Source organism: Lycium ferocissimum, chromosome 4 (assembly GCF_029784015.1).
Source record: "Lycium ferocissimum isolate CSIRO_LF1 chromosome 4, AGI_CSIRO_Lferr_CH_V1, whole genome shotgun sequence".
Taxonomy (NCBI): domain Eukaryota; kingdom Viridiplantae; phylum Streptophyta; class Magnoliopsida; order Solanales; family Solanaceae; genus Lycium; species Lycium ferocissimum.
Window position 1 is genome coordinate 21,810,540 of NC_081345.1, and position 16,882 is coordinate 21,827,421.

The 16,882-nt window shown below is 37.5% G+C and overlaps 1 pseudogene; it reads left to right on the top strand.

The window, feature by feature from the left end:
• Window positions 1–6,476: 6,476 nt before the first annotated feature.
• LOC132051824 (F-box/LRR-repeat protein 4-like) overlaps window positions 6,477–16,882 on the top strand; it is a 19,901-nt pseudogene continuing 9,495 nt past the window's right edge.

A 16,882-nucleotide genomic window follows, 5' to 3' on the forward strand; every position in this document is an offset into this window, starting at 1 on the left:
AATTTAGGATATCCATGTACAAGCAAGTTATGATTCATGAAAACCATGTACAAGCAAGTTATGTTTCATGAAAACCATGGGTAGCAAGTGCCACTTATTTTACATGTTCATGATCTTGGGAGTTGCTTTAATTACCGAGGAAGGCTTCGTATAGCCCGAAACTACGTAGCCACCGTGTGACGAGGATCGCTCCACCCATGTCCCGACGATCTCTCATAATGACCGGATCCTTTCATATTTTATTAAATCTCATGTTCCCCCGGCTGGACCGAGGCGTTACCGGCGGGACGCAAGCGCCGGCACCATGGATCGGTTATAAGTTATTGCTCTCCCTACTTATGATATTTTTACCATGTTATACATATGTGTATCCATGCTCATGCTCATGCTCATGTTCATGTCCAGGTTTTCAGTTTCAGTTCTTACCATGTTATTCCATGTCTCATGTTATTTCTTTCGATGCTTTTACATACCGGTACATTCAATGTGCCGACGTCCCCTTTATTGCTCGGGGCCCCGCATTTCACGATGCGAGTGCTGATATACGAGACGACACATCGCTCGCAGGGACAGCATTCGTATCGCTTATTAGCGAGCCCCATCTCATTCGGGTTTAGTCAACTTTTGTTTTATGATTAGTTATGCATCTAAGGTATGCTGGGGGCCTTGTCCCGCAAGTATATTTGCCGGTCGACTCGTGGTAGAGGTTTCCAGACTAGACAAGTCGGTTATGTTATGTCGTACATTCGCAGTCGTATAGCCATTTTGGCTCATTCATGTTATTTCCGCACTCATGTTTAAACAAGTATTTTTATTAAGTATTATGACTTACTACGTTTTATAAAGGCTCATCATGCATTCACGTTATATTCGCTCATGTGATGCCTCACGATGATTCAAACAAGCCGCCGTGGTTCGCTCGGTCACATGCAGTAAGGCACCGAGTGCCGTGTTTCGCCCAGGCCATGGTTCGGGGCGTGACACATGTCTTCTTCGGTATATCTAAATCCTAAAGGTAATGTTTTATCCATGCCTATGTCTCTGACTCAAGAGTGAAGCCTACAAATTGTGCTCCATGCAAGTCACACTTATGTCTTAGTCATACTCCAATGCTCATAAACTCAAGTCCATACGCCATGGTATGCAGGTACCCATGTCAATGCCATGTTTCTCATGTACCCATGTCCCCTGTCCTGCTACTCACGTATTCATGTTTTATGCCATATTAATCCTGTTACCATAAATGTTCCATGTTACGTCCTTCCGTTTGATGTACGCATGCCACGTTTATGTTCTAAGACAAAGTGCCTCCTATGATTCGAATGAATGATTCCTCGCTCTCAATCCTTAATGATCCGTGCACGATAATAAGCAAGGTATGCCAAGGTATTCCTATCTATGTTTCGAGTAAACAAGGTTCCTTTCCTTCACCCTATGGGGCTTATATCAGGAGTATTCTACTCAGATTCGACGTATTCATGTCATGCCTATGCCAGACCTTTATGAATATGTAGGTAGGATAATATTCCTATTATATGACTCAAATCTGTCTCATTCGCACCGAGTTGCGCCTACATTCAAAGCCTAAGTCATACTCATATCTTATATGTCAATCGTGATGGTGATATACGAACATCTATGATCAAGCCTCTAATGGTCGCATCTCATCTCCGCTCATCATACAAATCCGTTGTAACAATCATGTTTCCGATATTCAGATCTCATGTTATGATATCCATGTTTACACGTATTCGTATCTCATGACAGTTTAGCACTCATGTATTCATGCCAGACAATTTTCATGTATTTATGTCCCATGTCATGCGTCTCACGCCCAGGTAATCATGTTATGTTCGTGCCTATTTCCGTACTATGTCATTCGTGCCTACGGATTTTCTTCCAAACCCCATGTATAATAATCATGTAATCATTCAGCCAATATCCATGTGTTCAAGCTAGCTTAGTATTCATGTTAGCCACATTCAAGATTGAGAAATCACGTTAAGTCACATCATGCGTAATAAGATACCCTGTGAGTTGTGTGTTGGTACTTTAGTTAGCTGGTAGGCGTTTGAGAAATGTTGTGAGGGTCTGAATTATGAAGGAAGTCCTGCCATAAAATTTTCTAAATTCTGTAGTTAGTAGTGATTCTTAGCCTTTATTCATAAACCAAGGACAGTTGTTTGACGATTCTCATCCAGGCAGGTACGACTCAGTTTCATGCTCCCATGTATGTTTCTATGTAATGACATATTTAGTTCTCATGATCCATGACCATGTTCCCACGTAATCATGTTTAGCTTTTATGTTTCATGTCATGTATCTTCACATTCATGTATTCAAGCCATGTCCAGTCCCATTCTTAACCAAGACCCATCATTCGAGGACGAATGATCCCAAGGGGGAGATATTGTAACATCCCGTAAATTTGAATTAGGTATGAATGTATGAATCTAGTATAAAGGTGATATTTTAGCTATACGAATCTATTTGGGATGAACTCGGGTGATAAACAGTCGTTTTGAAGTCAAACCAAAAAGTGAAGTTCTTAAGGCCTTCTAAATTTGTCTAAGTCTAGGACAGTCTGTACTTATGTCCTGTTTTCGGGCACTTGCGTTAGGAATTTGTGAAAACTTCCTTCTTGAAAGTTGTAGCCCTTTGAAATACCTTTCCAACGGTATATTATGGGGGTCAAGGGGACATCTGTACAAAGAGTTATGGCCATTTTACTGAAGGATTACAGTGCAGTCCGTTCACCGATCATGTTATACGAACCTGTTATACGGCCCATATAATTTTATACGGACCGTATAACTCGTCCGTACTTCAGGACGCTCCAAATCGACGTTCTGTTCAGCCATGATAAATATGGTCATATTATACGGACCGTATAACTTTATACGGACCGTATAATATGTCTATATAACCTCCGCCTCACTTTTGTATGAATCCAAGCCTTGAGTTCTTCTATTTCATTATTCACAATTTCAAGCCCTAGCAACAATCCAAAACATCAAGGTAAGTCAATCCAAACCCTTCCAACTCAATTCTAACATATACTCTAATAATCTAAGCAAGAAATCATTCTTCCTAATCTAGGGTTTTCAAGAAAACCCATCTCAAGGTTCAAGAATCAAGATTTAGGAAATCTTCTCCAAAATTCAAGTCTTCAATTCAAGATTTTGGAGCAATTAAGGTATGTAGAACTTCCATCCACATGGGAATCTCTACGTTCTTCCCCATGCTCCGTTTCTTGATATCCATGAAGTTCAAATCCTAGGGCATTAAACCCAACATATTGGTAGCCCGTATTTATGTATTTATGTACATGAATTTTGTATCTATATTCGTTATTGTATTCCTAATCTTTCATTATGGTTATTAGGAACCCTAGCTTAATCCATGAATCATGAATTCTTCCTCATGTGTTCTCATTATGTTTATATGCAATTTTATGATTTTATGTACCAAGTTACAAGCATGTTTTCAAGTCAATTATATATATATATATATTTATGAACTATTGTTATTACTCATGAATCAAGAACATGTTTGCAAGACTACGACAAGTTATCTCATGAAACCATACTACAAGATATTTCATGAAACCATGTTACAAGTTATTTCGTGAAATCATGATTACAAGTTTACAAGTTATTTCACGAAAATCATGGGCTTCTTAGCTAACTATATCATGTTCATGTTTTTGGGATTGCTTAGTTAACCGAGAAGGCTCGGATAGCCCGAAACTACGTAGCCACCGTAGGATGGTGGTTGTCAGCAAGGAGGCAACACCTTCATTATGCAGTTTGGATCCTTACATGCTTATTATTACTTAAATCTCATATCCCTGGCAAGGTGTGAGTGTTCTGCTGGTAGGACGCAAGTACCAGATCATGTTGTCGGTTATACTATAGCATTCCCCATGTTACAAGCAGTTTTATATACATGTATTTCCATTGATTTACTGTTTTCAGACTTTACTCACGTTTCATACTCATGTTCAAGTTACATTCAGTTTCAGTTCATGTCCTATACCTATGTTGTGCCATGTTCTTCATTTCAACTAGTGTTTTACATACTAGTACTATTCACCATGTACTAACGTCCTTTTGCCGGGGCACACTTCACGGTGCAGATACCGATTTTCAGGAGCATACACCTGCGCAGTAGGATCACCTCAGTTATCAGCTTATTGGTGAGCCCCACTCCTCTCGGGGTTCAACATGGAGTTTGCATTAGTATTCAGTTATGGTAGTCCAGGGCCATGTCCTGGTAGTTAGTATTCAGACATGTTTTAGAGGTTTCATAGACAGATGTTAGTTCACGAGTCGTTATGTTTTCATGCTTGCAGACTATTACGTTTTCATGAATTTTACATGCTATGAGATAATTTCAAGACTTTATTCCGCAAATTACATTTTCATGATTCATTTAAATTGCATCATATAGAGTATATTATTTTGATGCCCATGTTGACAAGCAAGCCATGAGGTTCGCTCGGACACATGCAAGCAAGGCCCGAGTGCCGTGTTATGCCCAGGCCATGGTTCGGGACGTGACAAACCCGACCCGAAATTATTTTTTCCACCCAAACTAATATTGACCAACCCATTCCCTAAAAACTATTTCCCTCCAAAACGCACAATCTCTCTCAATACACTGCAAAGGTGTTTTCAAACTACATACACTGCAAAGCTTCAACTCCGGTTCTCAAGTCAATTGTCTAATTTCTTTTCTTCAAATTCCAAGTGTGACTTAAAATTTGTTTTTATTTTGTCTTTAAACATTCAATATTTACTTCTAAGGTTTGATGGTGATGAAATTTTGTGTAGTTTGCTGGTTATGAAGGGGTTGAGGAATTTAGTATTAGCTATGCTATTATTGTAGCAAATGAGTTCTGTAACTGGTTTCAGTTGAAGTTATGTGAGGTTCTTTTAGTGGAATTTGTTGCAAGAATGAAACTTTCTGTAATTCTCCACTTCAATATGTTGTTGTCGTGGTAATTAACTATTTTCTCTGATTAGTTTATGTTTTTGTTGTTTGAACTGAAAGTCTGCACCTTTCGGAAATTGTATCTATTTCTATTTCAACCTGGTCTATCAAGAGGAATATAAGAAGGAATAATGAGTCATAATGCATGTGAATGTAATTCACAGACTCAAGTGTGTTAATGATACTCCTTCTAATAACCCCAAGGGGCTAGGAGAGAGCAAGTTAGCTTCAGATCTCTGTATGAGTTAGATGGCTCACGGGCAACACTTTTAGAGTCAGATCTCTGTAGTTTGAAAACATCTTTGCAGTGTATGAAGAGAGAGTGTGCGTTTTTTTTTTGGGGGGGGGGGGGGGGGGGGGGGAATAGTTTTTAGGGAATGGGTTGGTCCGTATTAGTTTGGGTGGAAAAAATAATTTTGGGTCGGGTTGGGTTGAGTTATTTTAATGGGTAAAAAAAATTTTGAGGGGAAATTTTTTTTGAAGGGCTGGGATGATGCCACGTGGCAACCGTTACACATAAGGGTATAATTGATCCCATAGTATAACGGTAAGGGTATAATTGGCCCTATAGTATAACGAAGGGTATGGATGAAGTATTTTTCAGAGTTCAGGAGTAATTTTGGCCCTTTTCCGTATAGAAAATAGTAGTAGTACTACCTCTGTCCCAATTTATGACGTAGTTTAAATTTTGAGAGTCAAACTTCTTTTATTTTGGTCGTACATCCGGACATACAATCTTTAAGGTTTTTAAAATATAATTTATGTATTTAGAAACTACATAAAAAGTACTATAAGTCACATGAATTAACAATTTAAAATATTTGAATACATACAAATAAATTGCGCTAAAAGATTCTCTTATTTGACTCTTGAAATCCGAACTAACTCATATAGATTGGGATGGAGGGAGTATTAAAAAAATAAAAAATACTTAACCATGTACGTAATACAATTCGGTTAATTTAAGGTTGATCTGCGATCTCATCTTATACGGATGCTAGTATATCCATGTACCGAAATTACAAAGACACCCGTATATGTTGCAATAATTATCCAAGAAAGAAACCAATTACCCAAGGCTAAAAGGGTAAATTTACCTTCGCCGATCGCTCCTTGTCAATAGCCGACAACAAATTCAACCGACCCCAACTACCTGAATCTCTCATTTCCTGAAAGGGCGTGATTGGATCAATCAAATCCTGCCAGATTAGCTAATTATCTGGTATAGTATAGTATTAGAAAGTACTCCCCGATCTCAAAACCCCTTTTAATTAAGGTTATTTTAGTCGAGCACATCTTAATCTATGCGTCCAAATCTAAAACCTCTATTATTTTGTATATGAGGGAGTACTTTACTACGTGTAATACAATTCGGTTATTTTAAGGTCGATTTGCGATCTCATCTCAACGTATAAAATACAGTAGTATATCCATTTATAGTGAGATTACAAAAGACACCCAATATGTTGCAATAACTATCCAAGAAAGGAATAAACTTACCAAGGCTAAAATGGTAATTCACATTCACCGATCGCCAATTGTCACCGACCCGATTACCTGAATCTCTCATCTCATTTCCTCTCTTTCTTATGTACATCTGAAACTAAACCTCATATTAATATTGTCTATTTATAGATTTAGAACAAGACAATTCAATGAGAGGACGTGATTGGATCAATTTAATCCTACCAGATGAGTTAATTATTGAGATTTTCAAGCGTTTGGATTCAAAGTCAATTCGAGACGCGTGTGCACTCGTTTGCAACCGTTGGTTACGTCTCGAGCGACTTAGTCGTGTCACTTTACGTATTGGTGCTTCTGGTTGTCCTGACGCGCTTGTTCAGCTACTCGCTCGCCGATTCGTCAATGTTCGTAATGTGTTTGTTGATGAGACATTATCTATTCCTCCCCCTGTTGAACCTGTAAGTACTTGCCTTTTAATTCATTATGTCCTACTGTTTGATATGTTTATTGATTCGCTTATTAGTTTGCGACATATCTCTAATTAATGTGTCTGAGTGTTTACCTCTCAAATTGAAGATTTGGATATATATATTGCATTGCTATTGGGGACATTTTGCTTAGAATTCTACTTGTGATCTTAATGATTTGGATATATATATTATTTTTGCCTAACTGCGTTATTCGTTTCTGTAAGCCTTTGAATTCAGTATGTTACTATTTGATATATTTGTCGATTTAGCTTTTAATGCAACATATATAGAAGTAATATTGAGCTCTCAAATTGAAGATTGGGATGTGTATTGCGTTCCTATTGGGAACATTTTGCTTAGGACTGTACTTGTGATTTTAATGATTTTGGAAAGATTGTTTTTGTTTTTGTTTTTGTGCCTAACAGTGTTATTCAACTAGCAAGCTTTTGAATTTACTATTTGATATATTTGTCGATTCGCTTTTTGTTGCGGCATCTTGAATTAATATTTCTGAGTATCTAGCTAGCTCTGGAATTGAAGATTGGGATGTGTATTGCATTCCAATAGGGAACATTTTGCTTAGAACTCTATTTGTGATCTTAATGATTTGGATAGATTAGTTTTTTTTTTGCCTAACAGCTTCTTCGTTACTGTTGCTATTGTGTACTCCTATATCTTTCAAGATATAAGTGGTGAAAGATTATGTATTTGACAATTGAGAATAGAAACTCTAAAATCTAGCTTAGGACCCATTCTTAGCACAAGCTTTTAATAATATGGCTGTTATCTGTCATTACATGCGGCTATCTCCGCTATAGAAAAGAAAAAGAAAAAAAAAATCTAGTAAAGTAACTACTGCTTACATGTCAGTGGGGAATTGATGATCCTGATGTCTCATGTTAACCCTCATTTTTCACCTGAAATAAAATCAGATTGACATTATCATAGTTAGATGATGGTGTCGGTCAAATTGAAGATTGGGGCTATGTATTGCATTCCAATTGGGAACATTTTGCTTAGAATTCTACTTTTGCTCTAAATGTTTTGGAAAGATTGTGTTTTTTTTTTTTTTGCCTAACAGCGTTATTAGTTTCTTTTGCTATTGTGTATATCTTTTGAGACACAACTGGTGAAAGATTATGTATTTTGTAATTGAGGGTAGAAACTCTAAAATCTAGCTCAGGACTTCAAAGTTTACATGCGAGTTGAGAATTGGTGATCCAGATCCTGATGTCTCATGTTAACCCTCATTTTTTCACCTGAAATAAAATCAGATTGACATTATCGTAGTTAAATTATGGTGCTTGATATGAGACTTTTGACGTTTTATTCTAAATTGTAACTATTTTTGTTTAGCTTCTGACTGCTTGTCTCTAAGAAATAACTTCTTACCTATGGAACGTATCCTTTTACCTGAAGTATGAATTATCTTTTTTTTTTTTGAAATGGAAGTATGACTTATCCTATTGTGTTTGGGTGGATATAAAATGTGAATAAACTTGTTAACACGTTTCTGAAAGAACTTTAACGACCTTTGCTTTGGGAAGTCTTTTAACCTTTCTCTTATCTGAGCTGAACATATTCTTTTGATCGGTGAGAGAGAATACTATACAGATGGGCACCAAGAAGGTACAGAATCGAGATACATGTTGATGCTCAAAAGAAAGAAGCATATACAGCAAAATAGGATAAGTCCTCAATACATCTATAGTTTCTCTCATTCCATAAGGCCACATGAGCTAGCGAGAAGTGACTGGGCATATTGTTGTTCCAATTGCCATTGAGCTAATAAGCGCGTTTCGGGACCATAGAGTCTACTGCTTATATCTGTTTTCCCTGCTGTGCATCCTAGCCGCTTGGCTCGATGCATGCTTGAACTGAACAAAGCATGACTTGCTCATTGCCAAAATGAGAGAAACAAAACGAAGTAAAATGTGATAAGAAATACTTCTTAGCACATATTTGTTAGCCAACCTTCTCCCCTTCTGGAGATTGTCTGTATTAAATTTACTCCAAATCCAGCAGTTGAGACAAAGATTTTGCCCCGAGTTATTGAATATTGGAATGAATGGGTTCAAAAGGAATGAAATGGCCATTGAGGATTCATATAATCTAACCATACTAGCTTGAGATTGAAGCACAAAAGTAGTAGTTGTTGCTGTTGTGCGACTTCATCCTTTCATACAGATTTCTAGAAGTATGAGGAGTTTTATTAGCTTTGTTAATGTGGTCTTCTAAGTATGATAACCAAATAACTGCGAAGTCCTGGAGAGTCAAGTAATCAGTCATATGCTTCCTTATTCACTACGCAGGATATAACTCAGTGTATAAATCTTTCCAAAATAAATTTAACTCCCTACTCCAGCTTGTATGAGCATGTTTAAAGGTTCGGGTAAATCAAAATTGATGCACCTTCTTCGCTTATAAAAAAGTTGATGCACCTTCTTTGAGGCTTTATCATCATGTGGATCTGTTTTAAGTGGAAAACAATCACCATCTAGGCATCTATCTTCAGATACAGAGGGCTTATGACTAACATAATTTTAAGTCCCAAAAAACAAGGTAAGAAATCCTTACTTACTGGTGATAAGCTGCGTCTATTAATTGTTGTGTCACCTTGCAATGAGTGTGTTTAATTTGAGTTTGACACATTTACTGAGATTAATTCTGCAGGGAAATCTGATTTCACTGGGCGAAACAATCACCATATTAAATTTAGATATAGTGGTAATACCTTTAAAAGAAAAGGAGTTTTCACATTTAATGGTAATATAAGTGACTCCACTATTTTTTAGGTTCACATGCGAATCCTCTGCCTTTTGTTTGGCAGACTTGGTTTATGCTTTTTTCAAGTTTCTGGTGTTAAAACACCATTTTCTAAAGGTTTGTGTGCTATATTTTTTGTTAGGTCCACAAGCGAATTTCTGAGCTTGTACCTGGAAGCTACATTCATCTTGAAAGTCTAAACTTATTGTTTCTTTTGTATACCGTTGCAGGGAAGAAGACGTGGCACCTATCATTCCGTGACTTCATCTCTCAATATCCGTTCCCTGGGTGAAACAAATGGCTCGGAAGACAATGAAACAGAATCTTACTGTTTGTCAGATGCTGGGTTGGCTGCTGTTGCTGCTGGCTTCACTAAGCTTGAAAAACTGAGCTTAATATGGTGCTCCAATGTGACACATGTGGGGCTGAGGTCTATAGCTGAAAAGTGTATATTATTGAAGTCTTTGGATTTACGGGTAAATATCTGGTCATCTAGAACTTTGGTTTCCCCATGGTTATTCTATTGATCTGTTTCAAGCTGTTTTGGAATTGAATGATATGATGTGCATGTTGGACCAAAGGTCTTAGAAGCTTTAGTTTCCTGTTCTTCTTAAAGGGCTGTTATGTTGGAGATCAAGGTCTAGCAGCTGTTGGGGAGTTCTCTAAGCAACTTGAAGATTTGAATTTGCGGTTCTGTGAAGGCTTAACTGACGCAGGCTTGATTAAATTGGTAGCTGGTTCCGGGAAGACGTTGAAATCGATTAGTTTGGCTGCCTGTGCAAGAGTAACTGACACTTCCTTGGAAGCTGTGGGATCTCATTGTAGATCTTTGGAGTCCTTGTCACTAGACTCAGAGTTTATTCATGATAAAGGTGTACTTGCTGTTGCCCAAGGATGCCCTCAATTGAAGGTTCTGAAGCTACAATGCGTCAATGTTACAGACGGTGGTCTGCAAGGAGTTGGTACTTGCTGTTTGTCGCTGGAGTTGTTGGCTCTTTTCAGTTTCCAATTATTTACGGACAAGTTAGTTGTTTATCTGGTTTTCTTCCCTATTTGGATTTATTTATTTTTACTACCAGCAGCATGATCATAACTTCTATAATCATGTAAGCTTTTGTAATGTACATATACATTTTAGGCATAAAAACATATTCCTTTTAACCAATTGCTTTTTCAGTGTTCGGATTAAGCAATCTAAATATGTAATCTTTAAATTTAAAACTCCATCTTTGCCAAAAAAGAATTCCTGAATGTAGACAATAGATAGGAACTTGATTCAAACTGTGTGTTGGTGTCTGCCTTTTATGGCAATAGTTGCAAGTGAAAATTTAACAAAGCATGTGCTAGAGAGATGATTGGTTTACACAATCTGACCTATATACAACAACAACAACATACCCAGTGTAATCCCACAGGTAGGGTCTGGGGAGGATAGGTTGTTCGCAGACCTTACCCTACAATCTGACCTATATCTTTCTGCATATTTCTTCAGGAGTCTGTGTGCTATTGGTAAAGGGTGCAAACGGTTGAAGTCTCTTATCTTGAATGATTGTACTTTCTTAAGTGACAAAGGCTTGGAAGCAGTTGCAGTTGGTTGCACTGGGCTCACGCATCTTGAGGTTAATGGCTGCCACAATATAGGGACATATGGACTGGAGACTATTGCAAGATCTTGCACGTACACTTTTCATCTCTTGCTTTATTTTTGAATTTCTTTTCAACCTTAGTGTTGAATGTTAGTTACTGTTCAACCTTAGTGTTGAATGTTAGTTACTGAAGGGCAAAAAAAGACCTAGTGGTGACCTTTTTTCCCTTCTCCTTGTTATATGATAGATTCTTGTAAACTGCTTATATTTCCAAGGTTGTATGTATGAGTGGTGCATTTGAGGAGTCTGTTTAGCATGAGAAGCATTTATGTGAGTATTTAGTAAATGTATAGAATTACATCTAGGGAACTACTTTTGCACCTAAGATCTTAGTCGCTAATTTAAAAGAAAATTTGCTAGTCTATCAAATAGAAATGTAGTGTTCCTGCTTGAGTTTAATTTTGTAAATTAAACAGAAAAATTGCTTCATAGAACAATTATAGCAGATCATAAGATGGAGTACTTATAGAAGATTTTGAACATGATTTTTTTCTAACGCACTCTTTGGAAAATTTTTTTTTTTTTTTTTTTTTAAATCTCAAAAAAAGAAGAAGGTATTTCTACATAAGTTGTACTCCCAAGTTAAACCAAATTGAGTTCTCTGTTATTCCGAAGCTCATGCTATAATCATGTTATTCTATTTTCTGTCAGTATTAACGAAATGGTATATTTTTCCAAACTCCCTGGGGATGGTTTCATGACTCATACATGTTTACAGCCAGCTTTCTGAATCTCTTGACTAAACTAATTAACGCGGAACACATATAAGTTCCACCACTTCCGAAGAGGCTTACGATAGGACATAGGCTGAGTTAGTTGCGGAATTTGATTGGGAGAAGTGTGAAGCCAGCTCTTAGGATAGGGTAATATGCTGAATCAGAATGGTAATATCAGTTTTCCTATGTTTTTTTATTACCGAAGCTGATTCCGTCATATATACTTCCTTTGAATATGATGTTATTTCTTTCAAGGAAATGTGAGTAAAAGAGGATGGGAGCAGTAATTATAACAACAACAACAACATACCCAGTGTAATCCCACAAGTGGGGTCTGGGGAGGGTAGGATGTACGTAGGAATTATGTCGGCAGTAAAATTTATGAGTGTGCTCATAGATGATTGGCAGTAATTTCATTGTCTAAAAAGTAATTTCATTGTCTTCAATGAACTCCTGTCATTTATCGTCATATAGTGACATTCAATTTCCTTCATTTTTTTTCCTTTAAAAATGAAGACTGAAAACCTAATCTATTCTGACTAGCAAACACTTGAATCATAGTTGGTTGGTTTTGCTGATAGAGTAATTACTGCTCTTTATATTATGCTCCACTCATCTTATTAATATGAAATTCATGAATCTTATCCATTGCTTGACCTGATATTTTGTGCCTCTCTAAAATTCTGTCCTGGTCTTGTCTTGATTTTCTCCTCCTCTTTTTTAATGAGTCAAAAGGTCCTAATTTGAGTTTTGTCTTCACAATGTAGGCATCTCTCCGAGTTGGCCTTGCTATATTGTCAAAGAATTGGTAATTTCGCATTGTCTGAGATTGGCAGAGGATGCAAGTTCTTGCAAGCTTTGCATTTGGTAGATTGTGCGAGTATTGGGGACGAAGCCATATGTTCTATAGCCAGAGGATGCTGCAACCTCAAAAAACTCCACATCCGTCGATGTTATGAGGTACTTTAATAATCTCTCCCTCATTACTTCCTCTTCAATAGGGCTTTCTCTCTTGTTCTCTAGTGATGTCGACGTTACAAGATACCTTTACATGTGGAGTGTTGCATATTGCTGGAGGCATATATATTTTCTTGATCAGTAAAGATTCAAAAATTACCAGCATCGGGATGTGCTGCACATGTATGCTAGGGATCCAGAAACATCTGCAGAACTTTTCTAATGCATCAGCAGACAAAAGCGAGAGTATTCCTCCAGTTCTAGTGTTTGACTATGTACACAAATCAGATTCCTTCTATTCCTGTGGGTCACTGAATAAATCTAAGAGTTTAACCTCATCCAATATGAATCATTCTCAAAAAAAGGAAAAAAGAAACCTCATCCGATATGAATCCAACTTTACAACAATAAGAGAGTAAAAGCCAAACAGTTGTATTTGATTTTGCTAACAGATTCTGCTCTATTGTTGAAGCACCTTAAGTTGCTTTCCTTCCATATTGTCCATCAAATGCATGCTGGAATTGTAGTCCGTGCCCTTTCTGTTTCTTAGTGACGCCTCTTCCTTCCAACTGAGTGGAAGCTCCCTGGAAGTCCATAGTTCTTGCCATCATCCACTTCAGCTTAAAGATGTGCCGGAATATTACCATAGTTGTGAGAGTAATATGCAATGTAGAAAATTGTGACAGTTGTCTTCCATCTTTTTCTCAGAAAGGTACCACCTGCTTCACAAGCTCATCTTCTTTTTTATCTAGCCTCATATGCTGCCACGTGAGTCAATCTACCTTAACATTTGAAATCTGCTTCCAAGGCCATCCCAGGTTATGTTCACTTCCTGCCTTTCAAGTCCCTGTAACAAGATTTAACAGAAAATACACCTTTGCTATCTGGTGCCCAAATCTGTCTTGCTCCCTTCCTTTGAAACCCTGCAATAACAAAAGAATTGTCCAGCCTTGCAATTTCCCAATCATTTAGCTTTCTCCTCATACTTATTTGCCGTAATGACCGTCTCGCTTCAGCGTCTGGCACTATCTGGAAGAAGTCAGGAAATAGCCCCTTGAGTGGAGTATTGCGTATCCGTTTATTGTGCCAGAAAGAAATCCTTATGCCATACCATAAAGCTGATTCCTTATGAGAACTCTTGCCATTGACGTCTTGTGTGCTTCCATACAACATGTCCATGACGACCAGTTTCATTGAGGTGCTGCATTTGTTTATCATTCCACGCTTCACTTTATCCACTTGTCCAGAATACCTCTTCCTCTCCTAAATACCTCCACAATGTCTCATCCTCTTCTGAATACCTCCATAACAATTTCATCAGTAAATTTCCATTTGGTAGCCTCAGATTTTATGCTCAAATGACCCCCTTCTTGATTACATTGTCCGAGCTAATCAGATGAAATGCCTTTGTTTCTTTGTTATCTTGTCTTAGAAAGTCCCTTTTAATTTATCGAACCTTTTTCCCCATCTTCATCCTAATTGGAAACAATGACACCACATATGTAGACAATGCATCTAACACACTGTTGATGAGCACCAGCCCTCCTTCCAAATACAAATTAAGGTGTTCATTAATAAACTATTTTCTGGAGGCATGAATTTATCAAAAAAGCACCTAAATTTATTTTAAAAAAATTTGGTGCCCCCATACATTAATAAAAGTGTTACACGTGGTTACACAGAATCATGAAAGTTCTTTTTGTATAGTTACTTTGGTCTGTCTTTAGAACATATATTATATTTGTGTTGTGTGTGGGGGGTTTTGTTTTTGTTGGGGGGGGGGGGGGGGGGTTGTTGGGTGTTGAGTGTGCCTTTTCTTTAGAAAGAGATAGAGGTTAACAACCAAAGAACCATTTGGTAGCACTATTTTGTTACCCTAGTCATTTACGAAACTGGTATAATTTACTGAGTAATGTTTTCATCCTCTTTTTTTTTTTTTTTTTTTTTTTTTTTTTTTTTGGGGTGTATGATTTCTCTGGAAAAAAGAAAAAGTTGCTTGTGGAATAGATTTGAGGTTCAAATCCTATTGGCCGTCGTATCAACCAGAATACCCTAACACCTTCCTCCCATAAATTAGAGATGCCATTCTCGCCGTTGTTACTGTTCGTTTTTTCTGAATGCTATGTACTGCTTTCCTTTTTGTTTGTGATGTCTTCTTCATTTCCGTATTTCCTTTTTCAAACTGCTTTGAAATGCTTTTCATGAAGCCGAAGGTCTATCGGAAATAGCCTCTCTACCTCCACGAGGTAGGGGTAAGGGCTGGGTACAACCTACCCTCCCCAGAACCGGCCTGTGGTATGTTGTTGTTTTCAATTCTCGTTTATCTATGCAAGCTGAAGTTCTCAGGAATAATTGACCTGCAAGAGCTCCATATTGACCTTGTGATTGGGCTACTGATCACTGTTATCTGCGCTTCTCTTTAGGCTATATTACCATAGCATTCAAGAGACTTAAGTAGTCCATGGGAGGTGTAACATCCCCCATTCTTTCCCCTTTGTCCTTCTTTCTAATCTATCACAGTATCATAACTGACTAGATTTATTTTTATTTTTTTTAATTTTTTTTGGGAATGTGTTCTTCCTCGTCTTGTTGTTTGTCTCGCTGTTAAAATCCTTAGGTAGCCAAAATGCTCTTGTTGACTGTTGGATAACATTTGTAGAAAACTGTATTATTGTGTAGGTTCTGTACCTTTTTTTTCTGAGAGATTACAATTTTGTGTCGGTTATCTACTTTTGGTATAGAGATTCTATATAGGTGTTTTTCCTTCAATGATAAAATTATTTACCTTGACAAAAAGAAAAAGAGAACACTTGTTGCAAGATAAGTACTGACTAGACTGTATTTAAAGTGGAAGGTGACTTGATAATTACTAGGTGCAAGGCCATGATTCCTGAGTAGGAAGATGGAGAAGATGACCGAGGACGAATGAGGAAATAGGGGCTGACTTATACAGTTAGCATTTTTGGGTTGGAAGTAGCAAACATTGGTGGAAAGCGGTTTTTTGCTTTCAGCATCTGCTTACTATCCCTAAATGATGTATTTTCTTTTGTTGGTGAAATCTGGTTTGTTCTGTATCCTTTGCACATTGTGCCCAAAATTGTTTTATTTGATAATACTGCGCTTTTCATCTGATTTGATAGGTTGGAAATAAGGGAATTATAGCTGTTGGTGAGAACTGTAAATTTCTTACAGACCTTAGCCTTCGATTCTGCGATAGGTACGCAATTTTCTCTTTCTCAACTAGTGTCGCCTTATATTTATTTTGTTTCTCAATTATCAAGGCTCGGCTTGTAAAATTGTCAGACAGCCTCTTCTTTGCTTGCATTACTTCTTCTATTGTCCTTTTGATTTATACTTGAATGCTCTTTGAGATGAGCATTTATCTCTGTGTTTCTTTTTGGATATGGGAACTTTTTTGCTACTTTTGGCGTCTCTGGTGCAGCAAGAGGCTGCTAGTCCATTTGAAGATGAAGATTGTCTAGGCACAATTTTCATCTACTTCTTTATGCCCGAGTCCGATGGAAAATGTTCTACACTGCAAGATTTAACAAAAAATTGTGTCTAGGTGGTTCCTTGCTTTAGCAGTGCTTATTGTTCACACCTTATAATTTGCATAGCCTATTCTTTGAACTGCTTCTTGATCAAATCTTGCTACTTAACTACCGTAAAGCATTACTGGTAATTTGGCTCTAATGTGTCTTAGCCTCTATTTAATTACCAGAGTAGGGGATGAAGCACTTGTGGCTATTGGTGAAGGTTGCTCTTTGCATCATTTGAATGTCAGTGGCTGCCACCAAATTGGGGATGCTGGAATAATTGCCATAGCAAGAGGATGCCCTGAACTCAGTTACTTGGATGTGAGTGTACT